Source organism: Sapajus apella, unplaced genomic scaffold (genome assembly GCF_009761245.1).
Source record: "Sapajus apella isolate SASKATOON/1434 unplaced genomic scaffold, GSC_monkey_1.0 scaffold14, whole genome shotgun sequence".
In the NCBI taxonomy this organism is placed as follows: Eukaryota; Metazoa; Chordata; class Mammalia; order Primates; family Cebidae; genus Sapajus; species Sapajus apella.
Window position 1 is genome coordinate 26725804 of NW_022436954.1, and position 25636 is coordinate 26751439.

The window sequence follows — 25636 nt, forward strand, 5'->3', positions numbered from 1 at the left end:
TAAAAAAAAAAAAAAAAAAAAGAGCAAAATCATGTCCTGTACAGCAACATGGACAAGGATGGTGGCCATTATCCTAAATGAATTCATGCAGGAACAGAAAACCAAATACCCTATGTTCTCATTATAAGTGGGAGCTAAATACTGGGTATTCGTGGACATAAACATGGCAACAACAGACACTTGAGACTGCTAGCTAGAGGAGGAAGGAAGTGGAGCAAGGGCTGAAAGACTAAGTACTGGGTACTATGCTCACTACCTGGGTGATGGGATCAATCATGTCCCAAACCTTAGCATCGCGCAATACCCTTATGTCGCAAACCTGCACGGGTACCCCCTAAATCTAAAATAGAAGTTGAAATTATTTTTTAAATAGATGATCCCTAAAAACATGCAGAGACTGCAGTAGCTTCTTGCTAACAAAATATACAATTGTGTCATAGCTAGTACTTGACCCACCTCCACCACAGGAGGCATGAGCATTCTCTTGAGGCAGACAACGACATTAGCAAAACTCTAAGTGAAGCAGCCCTGTGAATCAGGCAAATACTCAAACGGATTTTAAATGCTTCATTCATTCAACTCAACCAAACTTTGCTGGGTGCTAAGAAAAATGTGAGGCAGACAGCCTGGTGTGAGAGACGTAGAGATAGAGCCCTTGACTCCGAGGAGCTCAGGACTTCATTTTCTCAAGTAAATGGGCCCAACACGACTCCTGCTCGAGCTTTTACTCAGATTCAATGAACTAATTACCAACAGATGTGCTCTGTGTCATTTGTGGCAGAGTGGTGCTCATCTGACAGTCCCCCGTTTCCCAGGATAGGCAGGGCCACATGACTAGTTTGAGTCAAAGGAATGTGCAGAAAGGTGACATGTATCACTTTTAAGGTGAACAGAGGAGCCAGCAATGACATGTCCTGCAATCTCTTCTCCTGCCATGGCAATGTTGCAGATGATGGAGCCTCAATCAACCAGGAGAAAGTGACCGAGATAGGTAGACCCCTCACCCACTACTGCCATCCAATCTGCAGGGCTTTCATGCACATGAAAAATAGGCTTCTATGTGTTAAACTTTCTGGGAAGCTTGTTACTGCAGCATAGACCTCTCCTACCCTAATGCATTATCTAGCACATGTCCTTTCATAAGCATATCACAATAAATACCAGGTTAAATTCCAAGATAAAGCTACATTAATTCTTGGACCCTAAACATCAACAATATTCTGGTGGAGGGAAATTTACAATAGATTGTACACGTTCTGTTCAAATTTCTTTTCTTCTAAGGGATACAAAAATAGAATAAAATGAATTATCTCTCCTTTAACCAATCCAAAGCATTGCATATACAAAGTGTTTTCAGAATTCAGCCTCTTCCTAGAGATAACCGGCAACTCGAATGGCCCTTTAAGCAGAGATTTTTGTCTTATCTAAGTGACCCCTAACCTAGAGGGATCTGGATCCTCCTGAATCCAACAAATGCTTGGGATATGAATGTCTCTCATGAACAGCAGTATTCTCACACAAAGTCATCAACATAGGTCTCTTGTCAAAGACCTATCCCTCCAAACTGGCATCAGGGTACTGTTCCCTGCCCTCTCCTTGGGCACATCCCAGCCTAGATTTTGCATCTTCCACACATCAGAAATTGAACTCCACTGTATTAGTCTGTTCTCATGCTGCTAATAAAGACATACTCGAGACTGGGTAATTTATTTGAAAAAAAAAAAAAAAAAAGGTTTAATGGACTCACAGTTCCACATGGCTGGGGAGGCCTCACAGTCATGGTGAGTATCTTACATGGTGACAGGCAAGAGAGCCTGTGTACCTGTGTAGGGGAACCTTTATAAAACAATCAGATCTCGTGAGACTTATTATTCACCATCACGAGAACGGCATTGGAAAAATCTGCCACCATGATTCTGTTATCTCCCACCAAATCCCTCCCACAACATGTGGGGATTATGGGAGCTACAATTCAAGATGAGATTTAGGTGGGGACACAGCCAAACCGTATCATCTACCAAAGTACCTCCCACATTTGCCTCCCTCAGCCACCAAGAAACTGACTAGAGCCCAAGTACTAAAAGGCTCCAGGGCAGAGTTTCCACACTATCATCTCAATGTCCAGAGAGTCCCACCATCGCAGCAAGACCACCTTATGGGATCTGCAAAAATATCCTCTTCCTGAATCTACTCCATTTCCTAACTTGTCTGAAAGAAGAAGCTCAAAATGCTAGAAAGCTGCTAACTCCAGAGAGACAGGCAATAGGGAATCCACAGAACCAGACAGTGGGAGGGTACGGGAAACACCAAGTCAAGAACAATAATGGATCTGACACGGTGGCTGATGCCTATAATCCCAGCACTTCAGGGAACCAAGGTGAGTGATTTGTGTGAAGCCAGGAGTTCGAGACCAGCCTCGGCAACAAAGCGAGAGCTTATCGCTACAAAACCTGTAAGTAAAAACTGCGCGCCTGGCATGACAGCATGCACAAGTAGTCCCTGATACTTGGGAGGCTGAGGTGGAAGAATTGCTTCAGCCTAGAAGTTTGAGGCTGCGGTGAGCTACGTGTGGGACCCTGTCTCAGGAAAAAGTAAATAAATAAATAAAGTTTAAAATGTGCTCTGTAGGGTTGCCCCAGAGCCTGCTTAGTGAGAATCTTGGTGGAGGGATACCGAGCTCACCCCACCCGACTCCCCTCTAACCAAAGCGGTACAGATGACCTGTTTCACACATTAGCTTTGATGTAAAGATTTCCTTGGCGAAAATGTCACTTCCTGCTGACAGTGAGTTGGACAGTGGAACTCTCAGCTCTCCCTCTGTCTGTCCCTGGACAAACCAGTTGATCTCTCTGAGACCCAGTCCCTTCTCTATAAACCAAGGCAATAAACCACTTCACAGGCCTAGCATTAGGATTAACACAAGTAACACACGGGAAAAAAAAAAAAAAAGCCTGATGCATTGTGGGTGGTCAACAAATGTTCCTTCTCTTCCCCATAAACATAAACGCTGGCCAAATAAGTCAGCTGCATGTGGGGCTAAAGATGTTTACTTTGCAATTAATAGTGTGACAGCTCTTTCTAAAATGTTTGCTGGGAGCCTAAAATGTCTAGGTAAACCAGTATATCATGCTGTTTTCCCAAAAAAGGAGCAATCCATTTCAGCAAGTACTTAATAAGCACCAAGAAGACATCAGATTGCAGAAAAAACCTTCATAATTAGCAAACTGTTTCTCTTCATATAAGGACATTTGTCATTGGCTTTAGATGATCCAGCATGACCTCGTCTCAAGATCCTTAAGTTGGCTAGGCACAGTGGCTCATGCTAGTAATCCCAGCACTCTGGGAAGCCAAGGCAGGCGGATCACTTGAGGTCAGAAGTTGGAGACCAGCCTGGACAACATGGTAAAGCTCCATCTCTACTAATAATACAAAAAATATTAGCCAGGCCTGGTGGCGCGCACCTGTAATCTCAGTTACTCGGGAGGCCGAGGCAGGAGAATCACTTGAACCCAGGAGGCAGAGGTTACAGTGAGCTGAGATCGTGCCACCACACTCCAGCCTGGGCAACAGGGTAAGACTCTGCCTCAAAAAAAAAAAAAAGAAAGAAAGAAAAGACAGCAAACAGGCCTAAACACAGACACAAGAAATGTCACAAGCAGTGGCCTTGGGAGAGGAATGGAATGCACATAGTGGTCATGGATTCAGAAGAAAAGGTCGCCTTGGAGAGGACTGAGCAGTCTTCAGGCTGCATAACGACATGGATGAGAAGAGAGGAAGGGGGATGTCAGGCCTGCACAGTAAGCCCATGGCTTGATCAGTAGGTTACTTTGTGCAAATTAGCAAATGGGTTATCAGTCATAGGTTTAAATGTGTCCCCCAGAAACAATATGCCAGAGTCCTAACCTCCAGTAACTCAGAAATGTGACCATATTTGGAGACAGGGTCTTTACACAGGTGATCGAGTTAAAAGGGGGTTATTAAGGTGGGGCCCAATCCAACATGCCTGGCGTCCTTATAAAGAGGGGATATCTGCACACAGAGACAGACCTGTACAGAGGGAGGATGATGTGGAGGCACACAGAGACCATCAGGTCATGATGAAGGCGGAGACCAAAGGGATGCTGCCCAGGGAACCAACAAAGACTGCAAGGAAGCCACCAGAAGCGAGGGAGGGGCACGGAGCAGATTCCTCCTCACCACCTGCAAATGGAACAAACCCTACAGACACCTCGATGTGGAGCTTCTGGCCTCCAGAAGTGTGCGACGATAAATCTCTTTTGTTTAAGCCATTCAGTCTTGGTACTTTGTTACACCCACTCCAGAAAACTGCAATAATATGGTGCCTGTCCCTGAATGCAGGCACATAACTTGGCCCTGAACGCAGGACTAACTACTGCAACCCAGAACAGCTGAGGAAACACCGGTGGTGGAGGACCCAAGGAGCTCCAACCCTACTCCCAGGCCACATAGCCAAGGAAGAAGGAAATGTCCTTTAGCTTTCAGTGAAGAACCAAAAGCAGAAAACACAGCTCTTCTAACATGCAACAAAAGCATGCCTCAAACACCCCAACGCCCACCCACACACTGTGTTCACAGCCTGGGCTGAGCAGGGCTACAGCTGGCTCTTGTCGAAAGCTAATGCCAGGGAAACGCCAACTTGATGGGAGATGCCAACCACCCTTGTATTTCCAAGTGTATCCTGCCAACGCGGCTTTGGCAGACTGCAGGCAAGGAGATGGCCCTACTAAAATGGACTTCTTTTTCTTAAGAGAAGGAGGAAGGTCACAGCATCAGGACCGTCTAAATGAACATTAGAGACGTGTATTCTTAAAAAAAATCTGAGGATCTGAAAACAAATCTTTCAGCGCATGTACTGGCTATCAGAACCGGAGATCTTCATGAGTTATTTTCTGATCCTAATATTAACAGCCGGGGACACCCCCACTGTTTTTGTTTTTCACAAACCTTAACCCACTTAATTCCCACAACCACCCACCAAGGTGTTTATTGCCTCCATTTTGCAAATGAAGACACTGAGATCAGAAAGGTTAAGTGACATGGCCAAGGTCACATAGCTGAGAAACAGACAGCAAAGGTATAGTCCCAAGTTACTCTGTCTGCAGAGCCCTGGCTGTCACCACAAAACTCTCCCTCCCTCTGACTCAGCCCCTCCACTCCCCTCACGTTTCCCAAAGCTATGGCCTAATGACGTGAGCATTTAGGAAACAGAATTGAAAGGTCCAAGTCACAGCTCTAAGCAGACCATGGCCCCAGAGAGAAATGGTACCTACATTTTTTTTCTTCTTCCTCCCATATATGAGATTTCCCCCAACCAATCTGAAAACCAAAATCCAAATGAGGAAGCCTTAACTCCTCTGGGGGTCAGCAGGGGTCCGAGGGTATCCAATAATGGCTTCCAAATTGGGGTCCCCAGACTGTGGGAAATACCCAAAGTTCCCACAACTAGTTCAAAAGCAGTAACCAAAATTGCCTTTTTTCCTAAATATTGGGCAATTAACATATCAAATGTCTTTGTTCTTGGCTGAAATCAAAACACATCTGCAGGCAACAATAATGACTTCTTCTGAGTAGAAACTTGCATAGTTCTAAATGTCTTTCATTAATGTTTTAACAATACAAATTATTATTTAATAATTTTGCTATTTCAAAACATCTGGCTAGTGGAAGGAATATTATAAAAGAAGTCCTCAGCTGAGTTGGATGGGGAGTGAGTGGATTCATCAGCACCTGTTCACATTTGGAAAACCAGAAAATACTTTCACAAGGTCCAGGAGCAGAATCCAAGTTTCTCATTACTAAAATACCATTTCTCACAGTGTCATTGTCCCAAACTTTAACAAAGTTCACATACACTCATTAACCTTCACAGTAGGGGAGCTAAATGAACTAGAATTTCCATTATATATATATAAACAGAAATAGAAACCTCATTTTCAAAAGGAATAACTCAAACCAACCAACTAATCTGCCAGTGGATCGGTTCCCTAACAGGAGCCAGTGAACCACCTAACAGCCCATCCCAATAAAGCCAGTGGTGTCAAGGAAGGGGAAAATGCCAGAGCAGTAATTCTTTTCTGTGGTTGACAGCCTATGGGTCATTTATTTCTCTGGATGAAGCCTCAATTTCCCCAGCAATAAAATGGGGATAATATCTGCTACCTAGTAATGAAAATATATCTATAAATGACTTTGAATTGCTGGAATAATCAGCATTATGCAAACTGATGAACTCATTAGAGAGCTGCTAAACACAGTTATAAATCTCATAATAATACTTCCATGGAGATTAAGGCTCAATTAAGAGGCTTCATTTTTTAATAATTTCCATCGCCTTGTTATTTTAAAGATGAGAACACTTACAGCCTTTAGATATTTCTAGCAACGGGACATCGGGCTTTCTCTAACATTCTTAATGAAGCTCCGCATCAATAAACAATTGGCTAATAAAAGGGAAGAGGATCTATCTAGCAGAATAGTTGTGAGCCTGGCTGAAACCAGGAGACCAGAAGAGCCTTCCCCAGGAGAATGCCACTGGCTCAACAACCTTGTCCCAGGTACAACGTCAACCACCACATCTCTCAGCACAGAGCAACAAGGCCCAGTGTATTTTATAAATTCTCTTTCAAGCATGGTACCTATGAACTAACTCGATTCAGTTTTAACTTTGCGTGTCCCAAATGTCTTCAGAAGAGGGAAATAAACTCCAACAACCTAAAACAAATGGACCAGAGGCTCTGAGATAGACGTTTCAACACTCATCGAAAGCTCCACTCACCTGAGAAGCCCAATTCTCACACTACCCTGCATAGCAAGGGCTACCCCATGCTCGCCCTCAGGAGGGGAGACTCTATCATACTACAACACAACTACATCTCAGAGACTTCCACACCTTTCCACCATCAATATCCTGTGGCTAAAAACGCAACTTCAGTTTCCAAGGTCAGAGAGGTCAGGTTGGATGAGTCCCAAAGCCGCCAAGGGGATCAAGCAAGCCACATAAGGAAGTGCAGCTAAGCGTTTTCTTGCACACAACTCTCAGAAAGCTCTTCCGCCGGGTCCAGCTTGTGACCAAACTCCAACGCAGAACTGTCCCATCTAGGAACCCAGCCCCACTCGGCTGGGGGGTACCCAAAGGAAAAACCACATGCCTGTTTCCTGTTGACCACCACCAGGATTAGCAACCAGACCAGTTTCTACAGACTAGGCCTGCTTCTTCTTGTCCTTCCCCACCATGTTTATAAAAGTAACACTCTAGGCAGACACCCCAGATCTGGAGCAGAGCGTTATTCAATTTGATCTCAGATCAACTCAAATACGAAAAAAAATGGCTGAGAACAGACAGCATTATTAAAGAGTCCTTTGTGGCCGGGCATGGTGGCTCAATCCTGTAGTCCCAGCACTTTGGGAGGCCGAGGCGGGTGGATCACGAGGTCAAGAGATCGAGACCGTCCTGGTCAACATGGTGAAACCCCATCTCTACTAAAAATACAAAAAATTAGCTGGGCATGGTGGCACGTGCCTGTCATCCCAGCGACTCAGGAAGCTGAGGCAGGAGAATTGCCTGAACCCAGGAGGCGGAGGTTGCGGTGAGCCGAGATGGCGCCATTGCACTCCGGCCTGGGTGACAAGAGGGAAACTCCGTCTCAAAAAAAAAAAAAAAAAAGAAAAGAAAAGAGAGTCCTTTGCTAATCTGAGATTCTAGTATTCACTAAAAAGGGAAAAATGTGTAAACCATTCAGCAAAATCCAAAATGAGCCCAAGTTCAGGGAAACAATATACTAATAGCTGTGGCCCTCAGAGGAGGAGCATAATTTAAGCTAAAGAACTCCTCTCTCCTCCCCTGACCTGAAGCACTTGTTAGAGAAACAACTCTGAATGCGGGTGTTTAAAATTTAAATGTTTCATTGAGCTGACTATTCTGGACTCTGCTGGTGATCAATTTACCTATTTACTGTCTTTTCCAGCTCAATAATCTGCTCTAGGTAAAGCAATGCCTCCTGCTTAGGACAGACCATGAGGTGAAGAAAACAGGGAAATCCTTGCAGAACTGACACACAGAGGGGCCTTCAGGTCTGGGGTACTGGATCAGAATCACAAGTCCCAAGCAGAGCAAAGCTGGGGTCCCAAAGGTATGTGAGAAACAGCCCCACCTTGAACCAAGGAGCTTAGTACATCAAGAAGAGCTACCACCACAAGTGCAAACCCATTTAACTGATGGCAGTACCGGGTACATGTCACACAATGTCACAAACACAATAGATGAGGCTGCTCTGCCCTGGGCCACCCTGGACGACCCTGCACGAAGGCTGAAGGGAGCAGTGCGGCACTGCAGGTATGTACACCTCGAGTGGGTGTGAGGCTGGAGACAGACAGGGATTCTGTTCACAAACGGCTACAGTTTGAATTTTGCCTTTGATGCAACAGGAAACAGCCTTCAGTGTTACTTCCCTTCCTCCTAAAAATGTGAATTAGACATCCTGGTTATTTTAAATAAGCTGGCCTCCCTTGCATCACTTGGGAGAATCACAAGCCCTTGACAATCAATAAAAAGATCCCCACTGTGCCTCATTCTGGAGCATATCCCATGGAACCCACATGGGAAGCTGCAGCCCTGTTATAAATCCATGTCCACATCCTGGAGTCTACCATGGTGACCACCGATGTGGAGGCTCAGGCTTGAAACCACCACCTGTTTTCCCTAACCCCACCATCTGAAGGCATTGCTATGGACTGAGCGTTTGTGTCCCTCCAAAATTCATATGTTGAAATCTAATCCCCAGTGTGATAGTGTTAAGAGGTGGGGCCTTCAGGATGTGGTTAGGTCATGAAGGGATTAGTGCCTTTATCAAAGAGGCTTGAAAGAGCCTTTTTCCCCTTCCGCCATGTGAGGACCGCCTATGAAGCAGAGAGCCATCACCAGACTCGGAATCTGCTGGTGCCTTGATCTTGGACTTCCCAGCCTAGAGAATTGTGAGTGATCAATGTCTATTATCTATAAATTACCCAATCTAAGGCACTTTGTTATAGCAGCTTGAACAAACTAAGAGCGACGTCTCATTGGGTCTCTCCCTACCTGCACTCTCCCAGGATACCTCTTATTCCTCTAGTAAAGCTGCTTGGAAGAATGATCATATCTTCTGTAAAATACCCCTGGTGAAGTTTTCGGAAGTAAAATTCTCGAATTTGGCCCTCTTCCCTTCATAATTAGCCCCTTCACGCACTCCTCCTGGTCCCATTATATGTTTTCCTTTTCTAATTACTAAAAAGACTCCTGATTTTACTTAAGCCCATTCCCCAGACTTCTTTGCAACAAAATGTGGCTGTGTTTTGGCCAATGGGATATAATCAGAAGTTCACTGTGTGACTTCCAGGACAGATCCTTAAGAAGAGGGAGTTCATCTTTCTCAGTGCCTTCCTCCTTCCTTCAACTGGAATTCGGATGACATGGCTGATACTCAAGCAATCATCTTGGGCCATGAGGTACTTAGCACAGGAATACCATGTAAGAGAGGAAGCCTGGGTCCCTGGTGGCATGGAACCAGCCACCATGCCACCCTGAATTACCTAGCAGGCTCTGAAAGCCACTCCATAGGCGTAACACATGCCTAAGCAATGCAGTTTTCATTCTAATAAGGTGACTTACTGAATTTGAGTTTGAATTTCAATAGACCAATAATACCCAAAAAAACACATTTGTAAATATGTACTAAGTATGCATATTTCCAAAACTCCAAGAAAAATAAAAAGCCAAAGCAACACAGACACATGCATGCACAGACATCTACAGACACAGACACACACACACACACCCCTTAAGTCACCGTCCAACTGGCCATATAATACAATTCAACTAAAAAAAACTATTTTGAAAATAGAAGATTCATTCATTCCAACATCATCTCAGATACCTCATAGTGTCCTTCCCCACCCCCACCAGGCTAAGCTCCTGGAGAAGAGGCTCTGTGTTATTCAACTCAGTACTGCCAAGTGCCTAACACGATGCCTGGAACACAGTAAGTTTCGTGATGAATGAAGTCAAATGCATGTGCTGTCCCAGGAGGGGAGGAAATGAGTGTACACAGGAAATACCAACATCCCTTTCCTGACTGAGTCTGTGTTTGTGTTTCCATAAAGTATCCCTCATCCATTGTCCCTGGGCCCCCATACCTCTCATCTACACAATCTCCTTTGGAGGCCACCTGGCCAGCTCCCGTCACCTGCTTTGGGGAGAAACTTTCCAGCTCCAGCAGTCTCACATTGCCTCCTACCCTCCTTTCCCACCAAGACATGGACCCTCCACATCTCAGGAAAAGCTGGACTCACAGAACTAATCCCTACAACTATGCCTTTCTCAATTACGAAGAGACGTAAGGATCTAACTGTGTACACTTCCAAGTTCAAATTCTACCATGATGCCATTCACTCGCAACAAGTTTAAAGAATTACCTGGCAGGTTTCCTGCCAACATCATCCCACCCCACCCACATGGTCCCCAACTCTGAGATCATCCCATTTCTGCTTCAGAAACTAGGTCTTATTCTTCCTTTCAGAAACCTATACTCCTAGAAAAATGAGATCCCTCCACCCCTCAATAGCCCAACTCCCCTTGCCTGTATCAAAAAGGATCCCTCTCTTCAACTAACTTACCAACCTGCCCAAGGCATCTTCTGCATGAACATTTTCCTGAGCCTGGGCATGCAATGCTCTATTCACCTGCTCTGAGAAGTCTCTACCACCATTAGCACATCCAAACACAACTGATAACTCTTTTTGGCTTCATCACCCTTCCACTTAAAAAAAAACAAAACAAAACCCTAGTGCTCCCTCCTCTGCCTGGCCAGCTCTCTGGGTCAGCCCATTTGGAGGCTCCATTCTCCAGCCTTCTCTCATGAATCACAGCATCATCCTATACCTCTCTGTCCTACAAAGTTCAGTGTCAAAGGTTACACCATTTGCACTCCAGTGCCTATACTGTTTGTTATTGATTTTTTTTAACTTCCTTTAACCCATCATCTTCTAATTAGAGTCTGAGTCCTCTACCCCCTACAAGTCAATCAATCTATAATGACTTTTGGGAAAGGAAATGGGAGCATTATTTTGGCCAGGAACTGCAGGTAACAAAATTGACTTACGGAAATGTGGGGAAAACAAAAATGTAGAGAACACAGCTGCCAGATTTCCCTCCTTCTTCCAGATGCCTGTTCTGCATGCTCCTGTTCTTCAGGGAGAAGGACTGGCACTAATCCATCAGCATCTCAAACACTCCACAGCTTTGCTATTACTGCATTCTACTAGGATAACATTTTCAAGTTGCAGCGACACACTTGATTTTACTAAGAGGCAGTGGTGTGGCCAGAAAAGTAATATTTAACAATATGAACATAATCCCTAATAAAACACAGGATTTCAGGGCCAAATGTATGGAAACAAGTAGTAAGCTTCTCCTGTACCCAAGCAGTTCCTAGGTTATCACAGCCTGGAGACATGGAGTGTGGACATGAAGTCAGCAGGAAGCATGTGTATCAAGTTCAGCCAGTGAAGAGCTGCCGAAGAGTCTCATGAAATGAAGTCCACAACCAGACAGAGTTAGGCTTCATACCTAACCAAGGAACCAGGAAAGATGATCTCAGCTCTATGGCATTTACTTCTTGCAGCCAGCTTCACTTCTTAAAAGTTAGTGGGGTTACAGAAACAGTTTATCATACACATGGAAATTTAAAGTATAATAAACCTAGGATGGCAGGTGGATTCCTAAGGCCCCGCCATGGTCTTCACCTTTTGGTATCATGCCCTTGTGTGATCCTCTTCCCCGCAACATGGACAGGACTTGTTACTTCCTTCTAATCCATAAAAGGAAGGTGAACAGATGTGCATTGCAGCTACCATCATGCTCGAGTCCTTCTCTTTCTTGCTGACTTGATGAAACAAGAGGCTGTATGGAAGACCCACATGACAAGAAACTGAGACTGGCCTCCAGTCAACAGCCAGCAAGAAAATGAGGCCTTTAATCTGGCTGCCTGCAAGGAAACGAATTTTGCTAATAACCTCATGAGCTTAGAATTGAATCCTTCCCCAGTCGAGTCTCAGATAAGACTGAAGCTTCGGCTGACACTTTAATTGCAGCCTTTCAGAGAGCCCAGCTAAGCTGTATCCAGGCTCCTGGCCACAGCAACTGTGACATAAGTGTGTGCTGTGTTCAAACAAGGAGTTTGTGACAATATTGTTACACAGCAACAGAAAATGAACAGAGATCAAGTCAGTGAGCAAGAATGATTATTCAACAAATGATCAGAACAAGTGGGTGGCCCCTGAAGGAAAAAAAAAAAGCTGGATCCCTCACGCTCACATGGCATCAACATAAATTCTAAGTAGGTGAAAAATACATCAGAAGAGAAAACATGCTTTTGATGTGTAATTTTGGAGTAACGAAGCCCTTCCTAAGGGAAAGTCCAAAAACTATGAAAGAAAAGACTAATAAATCTGATTAAGAGAGAAAATACGCCTGCAACTTGTATCACAGAGGGCTAATTTCTATAATATATGGGTAGTTCCTACAAATCAATAAGAAAAAGATTAATTACTCAACAGGAAAACAAGCAAAGGATATAAACAGTTTATAGAAATGAAACCACACATGGTTCTTACACTTATAGAAAGAAGTTTCCTCATTATAAGAGTGAGAAACACAATGAGACACTGACTAGAATCAAAATGAGTGATAACACACTTGATTGAAAAGCAATGGGGAAAATGGCACTCTCATTTAATGCTGGTGGGAAGTATACTGATGTAGCCTCCTTAGAGGACAGCAAGGCAGTAACTATCAAAACTACAAACATGGCTGGGCACGGTGACTCATACCTATAATCCCAGCACTCTGGGAGGCCAAGGTGGGTGTATCACCTAAGATCAGGAGCTGGAGATCAGCCTGGGCAACATGGTAAAAGCTTGTTTCTACTAAAAAAAAAAAAAAAAAAAAAAACTAGCCAGGCATGGTGGCGAGCACCTGTAGTTCCACCTACTTGGGACGCTGAGGCAGAAGAATAGCTTGAACCCAGGAGGCTGAGGTTGCAGTGAGCAGAGATCATGCCACTGTATTCCAGCCTGGAGGAAGAGCAAGACTCTGTCTCAAAAAAAAAACACAAAAACACCTACAAATGCACTTGACCCTTCAACTCAAACAATTCCATTTCTACAGGTATTTAGAATTATATATGTGTAAGGCTATCCAATGTAACATTGCTTGTCACAGTAGAGATGTGGAATCAACCCACCTACCAATAGGAGCTTAATGAAATCATTTACGGTGCATCCATACAACAGAACACCATAAATCATATACAGGGAATGAGGAATCTCTTTCCATTCTGAAAGAGAGATCTCTCAAATATGTTTAGTAAGTAAACACCAATAACAATAATCAAAACAAAAAAAACCTGAGGTAACTCCAGGGAGGAGACCAGAAAGGCTGGGGTCAGGCCTAAAGAACAGCTTTTATTACGTGCTTTCATATATATATATGTATTTTGAGATAGAGTCTTGCTCTGTTGCCCAGGCTGGAGTGCAATGGCACAATCGCAACTCACTGCAGCCTCCACCAAGCGATTCTCCTGTCTCAGCCTCCTGAGTAGCTGAGATTACAGGCACTCGCCAACATGCCTGGCTTTTTGTATTTTTAGTAGAGATGGGGTTTCACCGTGTTCACCAGGCTGGTCTCAAACTCCTAAGCTCTGGCAATCCACCTGCCTTGGCCTCCCAAAGTGCTAGGATTACAGGTGTGAGCCACTGCACCCACCTCTTTCACACCTTTTAAATGTTGAACCATATGGTTGTATTTCTTTTTCAAACAACAAAACTGAAATCAATAAACACACATTATTTCTGCAATAGGATGCATAGTATACTACAGTTTCTGTAAAAAAATTAAATTCAGACTACCTGTCTATTCAGACATACCTACATATGTACATTCTTGCACATAAACAGATACCTCTGACAGAGCACACAAGAATCTGAGGGCTGGTTTCCTCTGGGCTGGAGAACTGGTAACCAGTAAACTGTGCATGAGGCAGCAGGGATGAGAAATCCTCTTTCAAATTTTATACCATTATACATATTACCAATTTGAAAACAAACAATTTAAAAAAAAAGTTTAAGCTATTGTGCTTTCTCTGGTCCTCTGCTCTTCCCTCGTGAAGATTCTCACTGATGAATCCCTCCAACATCTCTATGCTGGTAACTCCTACGTCTTTGTCTCTATCCCGGCCTGTGTCTTGAACTGCCATCCTCAAACAGTCTTTCCCTCAGTTTCTCAGCACAGTGGTCTGGTGATACCCCTTCTTATTCTCCTATGGCAGTGTCTTCCCTTAAGAGCTGGAGTTTCACAGAGTTTTGTGCTTAACAAGTTCACATCACCACCTCCTCACTGGTACCCACAAATCTAGTGGTAATCTAGATGCTGGTGCTTTCCAAATCTCCATCCTTGTCCAGATCTCTTGTCTGAGCTCCAGATACAAAACCCAGCTGCCAGAGGATACCTTCTTATAGACAATTGGGATTCCTTCTCCCTCACACCAGCAGCTCCTTCAGTGTTACCATAAGCCAGTGAATGGAGCCACCATCCATTCAGATAGAATCCTGGGATCTTCCTAGATTATTTACCCCACTCCTTCCCCATCCCAATCATCTGTCTTAAGGCTCCTACACAGTCCTGTAATCTGTCACCTTCCTCCCACCTCTGTGGATCTCCCTGGTCCAGTCCACCTTCCTCTTTCCTGCAACTTTCCAGCTATTCTGAATACCCACAGTATCACTCCCCCATCCACTCCCCACCCTAAGGCTCAATTCATCTTTTAGGTTCTGTATTCCTTCCCTAGGACTGCCATCACAAAATGCCACTGACCGAGGGGCTTGAACAACAGACATTGTTCTGGAGGCTGGAAGTCCAAGTTCAAGGGGTCAGCAGGTTTGGCTTCTCAAAAACTCTCCTTGGCTTGCAGATGGACACCTTCTCACTGTGTCTGCACGTGGTCCTTCCTCTGCGCATGTGCATGCCTGGTGTTTCTGTTTCTAAAACTCCTCCTCTTGTAAGGACAAAGGTCAAACTGGGCTAGAGCCTATCCTAACAGCCTCATTTTAACATAATTATCTCCTTAAAGGCCGTATCTCCAAATAGAGTCACCTTCCAAGGTACTAAGGGTTAGGGCTCAACATACGGGTTTTGGGGATGCAAGTCAGCCCATCATAGCGTCCAACAGGTCATGTCACTCCCTTCAATAAAATCTTCCACTGGGGTTCCAATGCCCATGAAATGGTATCCTTTCTAAAACATGACCCTTGCCTCCCTCTCTCCCTCCCAAATAGAGGGGGAGCATGGGAGGGGTAGGAGCTCAGATGGGGATAAGGATACAGGCACAATTAGAGCGATCAGGAGGAAATGGCACCCTTCGTTATCTCTCTTCCAGTCATGCTTCTTCCAACTACAGATTGACTTTGGGCAAGCTGTCTAAGCTCTCTGCAGAATGGGATGGGTCCTGGATGGCCCACAGACCTGGCTGAGCAGCAAGGAGAGATGGTATTACTCCACCCCACACTTAGATCCCCTAGACAGAAAATACCAGGCCTATATCCTCTCTGAAAAAGCAAAGATTGCCCCAGAATCAATCAAGGAATTTTCTGGCCGAATCTAGGATTAGAAGCAGATCTAAAGCGCAACTGGGCAACCTCCCTCTGAGACTAAACTGCTCATTAAGGTGTCCTAGATATCCAGCATTAGAAAGTTACCACCTTGCTGGCTCCAGAGTGAAAACGAATGCATGGACTTGGCAGCCACATTATGCAAGACCTGACTTGTCTGTCTCCACTTACGAACTGACTGATCTGGGGCAAGATGCTTAACACCTCTGAGCCTTGACGTACTCATCTATAAAATGGGGTTAATATTCTTCTGGGTAATTCTAACTACACTAATTCCAAGGGCTGCTGTAATTAATCACTGCAAACTGAGTGGCTTAAAACAACAAAAATATGTTCTTTCACAATTCTAGAGGCTAGAAGTTCAAGGTGTTGGCAGGGCCATGCTTCCTCTGAAAACTCCAGGGCAGAATCCTTCCTTGCCTGGCTTTTGGAGGCAATCCCTGGCATTCCTTGCCTTGCACCTACATGTCCCAATGTCTGCCTCTGTCTTCACAAGGCCGTCTTCCCTCTGCGAGGGTCCGTGTGCCCATCCTTATTACAAAGACACCAGTCACGGGAATTAGAGTCCACCCCAATCCAATAAACTTTGTCTTAACGAATGACCTATGTCAAGACCCCATTTGCAAATCGGATTCCATTCACAAGTACCATGTTTAGGGCTTCAGTGTATCTTTTGGGGGGACACAATTCAACCTGCAGCACCTACCTGGATGATTGTGAGAGGATTAAAGAAATAGTGACCTAAAAGCACTAAGGACAGCACCCGGCACACAGTAGGCACTGCACACAGAACGGTTTTTCTGTTCCAGTGTGTGGCTAATATACGGCAGGCTACTTTCCCAGAAGATCGGGCCTAGCTTCTTTGCTCCTCATAAAAACAAAAACCACAGGCAAGAAACCAAAAGCTAACAAGCCAGCATCCTCATGGCTAATGCTGTGCTGTTAAGACTTTTAAAACAAATAAAGCAGGACTCGGTACCAAGTCACTGATGTAAATATTTTATCAGTGGGTCTCTGAAAAAACTACACACACACACACACACACACACACACACACACACACACGTGGGCCCCACGCACTTCCTCTCTGGAGGAGCTGGTTCTGCCAATAAGGGCCCTCAAGGGTGGCTTGAAAGCAGAGGAGTTTACTCAAGGTGTGCACCTCTGGTTCCAACATCTGGCTGCATTCCAGCTCAGCAAAGCCTTCCAGAAACAAGGCACCACTGGCTGTATGGACACCTAAAGGCCATGCTGAGGCTGAATCCTGAGCAACCTTAACACTGGGGCTTCCCAGGAGAGCCAGGCAAGACGGCTCAGCCAAGGAAGTGATTAATAAATTATGGGCAAAGCTTTTTCCCATCCCCTGCTCGGTGGAAACCAAAACGCCTATCACAATGATCAAAGCTGCTGCTCACAACTTCAGATTGACTTTGGCTGAGCTCATTAAGTCATAAGCTTCTGCAGAGTCGATTTTCTCCGTGGATAATGCTTGAAAATTAGGAAGTTAAGTGGCCTGGGAGAACCTGGGACCCATTAACCAACTAGCCAGTCAGAGCTTCCATTAAAAGAGGAAAATGGCTGAAAATCTGAAACCTCTTCTTGGGCAGCTGTTCAAAGATTCTGCTATGAGTTTTCAGGGAAGCCCCCTGGAGTTTGCACCAACGTGAGCAGAGAACCCTCTGTGGACATGAAGTGAGAAGGACATCGACTGAGAAGGCAGAGTCCTGGGTTCATATCCCGGCTGCATCTCGAATCTTAGGGATTTCTTTCCTCTCTCTGTCCAGAGGGAGAAGTGCCCCTCAGTCTAAGGCACGTGGATTCCATGACTGGGACCTGTGTATAAAGTCGTGACGCTGAGCCGGGGACTTGGTACACATACCATATGCACTTAAAAAAGGACTGTTCGTAAACAGATCTGTAGACGACAGAATCCCATCTGCCAGATACCAGCCCCTCCACTCCCAAAGGCCTGCTGACAAGGCCTCACGTGAGGAATTTAACCATCTGAAACAGCTAGCTGTTAGTTGGTGGAAGGAAAGGCAAGCTAGAGTTGTGAAACCTGCCAGGTTAAGTAATTTTCTCCTCTTTCTGCAGATTCATGGTGATCTCTTACAATAGACCTTGCCTACGTTGTAAAGCTCTTTGGCTGAGATGGATGACAGAAATGTATAACAAAGAACCAAGGTAGAAATTAAGCTTTTCCTGTTGTGAAGAAGAGACTCAGAATGAAGGGCAAAAGAAAGCACAAGGGGGCTGGGTGCAGTGGCTCACGTCTGTAATCCCAGCATTTTGGGAGGCCGAGGTGGGTGGATCACGAGGTCAGGAGATCGACACCATCCTGGCCAACATGGTGAAACCTCGTCTCTACTAAAATACAAAAAAAATTAGCCAGGCATGGTGGTGCATGCCTGTAGTCCCAGCTACCTGGGAGGCTGAGGCAGGAGAATCACTACAACCCAGGAGGCAGAGGTTGCAGTGAGCTGATCACACCTCTGTACTCCAGCCTGGCAACAGAGCAAGACTCTGTCTCAAAAAAAATAAAGCCGGGCGCGGTGGCTCAAGCCTGTAATCCCAGCACTTTGGGAGGCCGAGGCGGGTGGATCACGAGGTCAAGAGATCGAGACCATCCTGGTTAACATGGTGAAACCCCGTCTCTACTAAAAATACAAAACATTAGCTGGGCATGGTGGCGCGTGCCTGTAATCCCAGCTACTCAGGAGGTTGAGGCAGGAGAATTGCCTGAACCCAGGAGGCGGAGGTTGCGGTGAGCCAAGATCGCGCCATTGCACTCCAGCCTGGGTAACAAGAGTGAAACTCCGTCTCAAAAAAATAAATAAATAAACAAATGAATAAATAAATAAATAAAAATTTAAAAAAAAAAGAGAGAGAGAGCACAAGGAAGCAGGGAGGCCCAAAGCCAGACCCCAGAGAAGAGTGAAGTGCAGGACTGAGACGCAATGCTTACCCTGCTCAGGACTCCTCTCAGTGCATGAACTCAACACACCTCAGGAAAAAGACAAAGAAAATCCAGATCAGATTTTGAGGACTCCAGTGGCACACCTTCTCAAATGACCTGAGACGCCAGGCCAACCAGACAGCAGGAGCAAACTGCCACATGGTGCCAGCCCCTCCACTCCCAAAAGCCTGCTGAGCCAGATGTTATTTCTCCAAAGCAAATCTTCCTTCCAGGGTCGCTAAATATTTGATGCTCACATCTACTCCTCCCAAGGATGGGATGACCTCACTGGCTCTGGTCAATATAAATCCCTTTACCCCAGAATCCTATAGAAAATTATTCCTTCAAGGCCGGGCGCGGTGGCTCAAGCCTGTAATCCCAGCACTTTGGGAGGCCGAGGCGGGTGGATCACAAGGTCAAAAGATCGAGACCATCCTGGTCAACATGGTGAAACCCCGTCTCTACTAAAACTACAAAAAAATTAGCTGGGCATGGTGGCGCGTGCCTGTAGTCCCAGCTACTCAGGAGGCTGAGGCAGGAGAATTGCCTGAACCCGGGAGGCGGAAGTTGCGGTGAGCCGAGATCGCGCCATTGCACTCCAGCCTGGGTAACATGAGCGAAACTCCGTCTCAAAAAAAAAAAAAAAAAAAAAAAAAAAGAAAATTATTCCTTCAATCCAGTGGTAAGAGGAAAATTTGAGATCTTGAGGAAGCTGGTCCACAGGAAGGCAAGGAAGACCAAGGGCTGCCTGCCGAGACATGTGTTCTATGAGAAACCAACATGGCTTCCTGATACAAAAAAGAATGATCGGAGGTAGAAAAAATTGGGGTTGATGAATTTGGTACAGTCTACAAGTGCATTGGAAGCCTGGATAGAAGCATTTATGCAATAAAGCACTCTATGAAAACTTTTGCAGAATTTCACAGGAGAATTTGGCTTTATCTAAAGTATATGCTCATGCAGTGCTTGGGCATCACCCCACGTGGTACAATGCTGCTCCTTACAGCAGAAGATGACCATATGATCATTCAGAATGAATACTGCAATGACAGGAGCTTGCAAGCTGCTCTATCTGAAAACACTAAGTCTACTAATCATTTCCAAGAGCCAAAACTCAAGGACATCCTTCTACAGATTTCCCTTGAACTTAAGTATACCACAACTCTAGCATGATGCACCTGGACATCTAACCTAGTAAGACCTTCCTTTGTCACAAGATGTCAAGTGACTCCTCTGGAGTCACGGAAGTTGAAAATGAAGCTGATTAGTTTCTCTCTGCCTGTGTGATATATAAAATTGGTGACCTAGGCCATGTGACATCAATAAGCAAACTGAAAGTGGAAGGAGATAATTGCTTACTGGCAAATGAGATTTTGCAGGAGGATTATTAGTACCTTCCTAAAGCAGACCTATTTGCCTTGGGATTAATCATTGCAATGGCTGCTGGGACAGGGACATTACCCATCAACACTGCTGCATGGCACCATAACCATGAGAGTAACTTCCCAGACATCCCTCAGGAGCTCTCAAAAGACTTTTACAGTCTGCTCAAGAACACAATCCACCCTGATCCAGAAGAGAAACTTGCAACAGCTCTGGTCAGAAATTGACCCTGGCCCTCCCTGGGGAAAGCAGAAGAGCTCTAGCAGCAGCTGAATTTGGAAAAGTCCAAGACAGCCACACTGGAAAGGGAACTAAGAGAAGCTCAGGAGGCCCAGTCCCCACAGGCAGACTTCCATCATGGTGACCCTGGGGTCTCTGGGACCACACAGGATCAAGAAACCCCAAACGCCTGGTAGAAGGAAAGAATGCAAGGTCTTCAAGCTTCACCTCAGGACAGCATGAGCCTCTGAACTGAAGGAAGAAAGGGAAACAGCCTTTGGCTTGGCTTTATGGATTAGAAGGTTGCTGTTGCTGATTCCCCACCAAGGATCCCAGGGACTCACTGTAGGCAGAAAGGAATGGAATTTGGTTTTGAATTTAAGTAACAGTTTACAAGAAAATGTGCCTGGATTTCCACAGTACTTCCCAGGTTATATGATGCTCTTCCAGAAGAAGAATTCCCAGCCCCTTTGTGGAAGTGGGTCTCCTAATATATATGCTCTTTCTGATATTGTATTTATTAAATAGATGGCTTCGCCATTATATGAGGTGGGTAAAAGTAAGACAGTATACAACCTGGACATCTCTGAGCTGGCTGTTAACTTGCAGAACAAAAACGCTGGAGAGAGAGAGTTCAAGGAAAGCTTGACATGGCTATTCTCCATCTACTTGCCCTGACCCCCTTGTGGCCACGTTCTGATTGCTTTGATGTGCCAGACCTCACCAATTTCTCTTGATTTTATCAAAATTTGGCCTTGTTTCCTGGTATTTCAACACATTTTATCCAAATCCTTTTTATGTACACATTTTTAAAGGAAAAGTATACTACATTTTTAGATAAAACATTTTATTTTGCCCAAAGACAAATTGCAGGTATTCTTCTTCGTCATATCTCACTAACAATCAATGAAAATTTTATGTTGGAGAAAATTTTATGTGACAAAAGGGTAAGAGAATTCAGTAGGTCAGTAGTAACATGCCTTGGCAGCAAGGCCCAGCTTCAGAGATCCAAAAGCTAATAATGGTCAGGATCTGCTATAAAATAACGTTGGTCATAAAGGTATTTAATAAATTGTTTGCGTCATCTTAATGAATGCAACCTGTTAATGATTAGTGGCATTTTTACTGTTTTTCTTCTTTTCCTCTGATTTTAAAAAGCGAATTTTTTAAATTGAGTAAACCCTCCTACTATTCCTTAAAAAAATAGCATCTCTGACCCCAAAGACTATTTATGAGCATTAAATGAGAAAGACCTCTCTGCTAATGTACACCTGGCAGAAGCTAAATAAATGTTATTCTCCCATCTTGTTTTGGTTTCCTCCCTCTTCTCTCCAGAATTTTTTACCCATTCCCAGTTCCTCGGCACATGGTGAGGGCTCCCTGCTTTAGAAAACCCTTCCTGAAATCCTAAATACCCACATACCTGAAAAAAAATTACCCATACCCTCCCATGGCCCCCAGCCACAGCCTTGAAGCCTTCTCCCTCCCAGTCAAACCTCTGAACAGAACAGTCTCTACCAGCAGTTCCCAAATGTGTGTTACAGGAACATCCTGGTCCATGACAAAGGACTCACTGGTTAGCAACAAAAGCAGAAAATGAATGCACAATTGCAGTGAGCTCTGCTTAGAACTATATGTATTCCATTTAAAGGACCATCCTATATTCTGATGAGTCCTTGTGACATTTTTGTATTAAAACATGATTTATTTTATAAAATAATGACGAGAAAATTAGAGGGTGATTTTGTTTTCATTGTTCTCATCTGATCAAATAAAAGCAGGTGACTCAACATCAGGAGCCCACACTTTTTGGGTTTTTTTTTTTTTTTTTTTTTTTTTTTTCATTATTTTACTGGTCCATAATATCTAAGCCTGGGAATTGTGGTATTATACTAATCAGTTTCAGTTGGCTGCCTCCACTTCCTCCCCAACTCAACTCTTCTCAACACCTTTTTTTTTTTTTTTGAGACAGAGTCTTGAACTGTTGCCCAGGCTGAAATGTGGTGGCATAATCAGAGCTCACTGCAGCCTCAACTTCCTGGGTTCAAGTTATCTTCCTACCTCAGGCTTCTGAGTAGCTGGCACTACAGGTGTGCACCATTACGCCCAGCTAATTTTTGCTTTTTTTTGTAGAGATGGAGTTTCACCATGTTGCCCAAACTGGTCTTGAACTCCAGGACTCAAGTGATCCTCCCACTTCAGCCTCCCTAAGTGCTAGGATTACACGCATTAGCTAACATGTCCAGCCTTGATCCTAATTTACAAGCCCAGCTTCTACTCTCACCGTTCAAGTGAAACCACTCCCTCAATAGTGTCCAAATCTGGGACCTCTTCCCTCTAGCCTGCATCTGATAGCCTAGACCAGGCCCTGGTTACACTCAGACATACCACAGCCTCCAAAGTGGAGACTAATCCCAGGCTTTCCAAACAGAGCCCTGAGAGAGGGAAAGGCTTCCCAGTACCTATGTCCAAAGCCCAAACCCAGAGCCCTCAGTGGAGTCTCTGTGGCCTCTTCGCCACCCATCCACCAAAGTAGGACTGTGGAGTTGGAAAAGCCCAGGATTCCCAGCCTTACTCTCACCCAAGTCCCAGAAAGTTGTTCAATGTCTCTGAACTTCAGTTTCCTACTGGATCAAATCATGATCATGACAGTCTTGCCCTCACACGGATCTTGAGGGGATTCAAAAAAATCAAGTGAGTAAAGCACTTTCCCCAGTGGCTGGGACACAGTAAGCACCAAATAACGGGAACATGGTTAGTAGTAGGAGTGTTTCTAGTGTTTCTTTCCAGTTTTATCTTCCATTGCTCCTTAAGACTCCAGAAAATTTGTAATATTTATGGCTTCCCAAATATACTGCATAGTTTCTCACCTCTGGGACCCAGCCCATGCCATCCTGGAATTCCATCACGTCAAGGACTGCCTTCCCAATCCTTATTTATTCATCAGTCCTGGAAGAAATGTGGACCTCCTCTAACTCCAGCAACATTAGGTCTACATCACTCTTGTGCCACTCCCCACATTACTATACAACACCTTACTTGGAGACCTATGTGCACATTTTCCCTGTCTTCATAAATTCCTAATTACTTAAGTTCAGGAGAAAGCTCTGCACATCCAACCATCCCTACTATATTGATTTACAAGTAAGTGAACAATAAGCAATTGTTTTAAAAAACCAGTGACAATAATCTCAAACAGGTCATCTAAAAGTAGGTGGTAAGCAGATACAGAGTGGAGACCTTTAATGGTCAGTGTTGAATTTCTTCCCAGGTCAAAGGCCAGCAATGTTTATATGTGGGTATGTATGTTACAGCAATAACACAAGTTGGGTCTAGGTCCTGCTGCTTTCCGCCAAGAAAGTCAATGACTGAGATGATGATTATTGCCAAGGAAGAAGGCTTTGATCGGGCGCTGAAGCTGAGGAGACTGGAGCTCAGTCTCAAATCAATCTCCCTGAATGACTAAAACTAGAGGTTTTAGGGAAGAAATGTAACAATGCAGAAAAAAAAAAAAAAAAAAAAAAAAAACATGGAACTAGAGGGGGCAAGGAAGCAATCATGATGAATGAGGGGGTCGGGCATCTAACCATCCAGATGCAACGATCTGGCAAGTTTCAGTTCTTTAATACCTTTTTTTCTTAAGAGGCCCAAATATCATTCCCAGAGGAAGGAACTCACATTAAAAAAAAAAAAAAAAAAAAAATCTAAGTTTCAAGCTTTAAGACCAAAAGGGCCAATTTCTATGTTTACCCAGAAAAACTATCTATGGGACTATGGTTGGTTTCACATACACGCACAGGCACAAATATGTTCATCCCAATATCTCAGGCAATGCAAGTGGACCATAATTAAAAATGTAATCGAATGGCATTTAAATCCATTGTCCTTGTGGCCTGGACTTCCTCCCTCCACAGCTGTGACTGTCACCATATAACTCTACTTTGTTCTCCAATTAAAATCTACATCTTTGTACTTCTGATCTCTGTGTTGTTTTGATTATGTCTTCTTCTGGTATGTCTACTACTGGTTTAGTCTTTACACCATTATTTCCATATCTTCACTCAGATCACCATTTCCAAGTGGCACTGTGATTCATTTTGCAAAGCCAGTCTTCTTACCCTCCGTCTTGTTCCCCACCCACATTGGGTTCTAAATCCACTAAATGTCCTTTTCATGGTGTCCTATGTATGCAAACAGCTTAAGTCTAAAGAGATTTTAGTTTATTTTCATTCTGCTTTCATCTTCCATCTCTCAAATAAATAAAAAGTATTTAAACAGGAAAGGGAACAGTCGGCGTGTCCTCCTCTAAATATACTTAGAGAAAGGGCACTTCTATTTCAAAATCTTTAAGGCTCTTTAGTCTACTGTACGCACTTATTAAACTGGAGGTGCTCCAGAGAGCCCAGGAAACTTAATGAACCTCCCAGACGCAAGCTGTTCATACCCTTTTGAAGTCAGTGCAAACCAACATATGGAAAATGATCATCAGCCACTTAGTCCTGATGACGGCCCCAGAGGTGGGTATACCCTCTTCAACCCAAAATTTAGGATGAAAAAGATACTTTCTGTAGAGGCAAAAAGAGACTGAGACGAACTAATTGAACTAGCATTAAAATGAAAATATACCTGGAATTCTAAAGACTCTGCTTCCAGAATCTCACTTAGCACTAACCCTGCATTATGTCCTAGGTCATGAAAGAGAATACCCCTAGAACTTGGAGACAAGCTCAAGTTCAAACTCCAAAAACGTGAGGATTTATAATCAACAAAAAAGAGAAAAAGGTTATTAAATACATTTCAAAAAGACCAAGAAGACAGAGGGAAGAACATTTCAAGGAGGAGGAAAAATGCACAGAATAATTTTTTTTAAGTCAATGTGAAAATGAGTCACAAAAGCCTAACTTCAAGTTTATGATTCGTAATCAAAATTTTCCAGATTATCATTTTCAGGTGGATCAACAGTATTTATCTCTGTTTTAAGACCACAAACGGCAGGGTGCAGTGGCTCACATCTATAATCCAAGAACTTGGGGAGGCCAAGGCAGGCGAATCACGAGGTCAGGAGTTTGAGACCAGCCTAGCCAACATAGTGAAACCCCATCTCTACTAAAAATACAAAAAATTAACTGGCGTAGTGGCAAGTGCCTATAACCCCAGCTACTTGGGAGGCTGAGGCAGGAGACTCACTTGAACCCAGGAGTCCTAGGTTGCAGTGAGCTGAGATTGCACCACTGCACTCCGGCCCAGGCAACAGAGTGAGACTCCATGTCAAAAAAAAAAAAAAAAAAGAAATAAACCACAAACAGGATCACAGTAGTGTGCCTGGTTTAAAATATCCACATCGTACATTTTAAAATAACT

General features: G+C 44.2%; 1 protein-coding gene and 1 pseudogene across 3 annotated transcripts in view; one reads left to right on the forward strand and one right to left on the reverse strand.

Annotated features, from left to right (window-relative positions):
* Window positions 1–25636, reverse strand: part of LDLRAD3 (low density lipoprotein receptor class A domain containing 3) — a 298023-nt gene that overhangs the window by 251464 nt on the left and 20923 nt on the right. The gene's annotated exons all lie outside the window — the stretch shown is intronic.
* Window positions 8253–20617, forward strand: LOC116554499 (annotated as a pseudogene).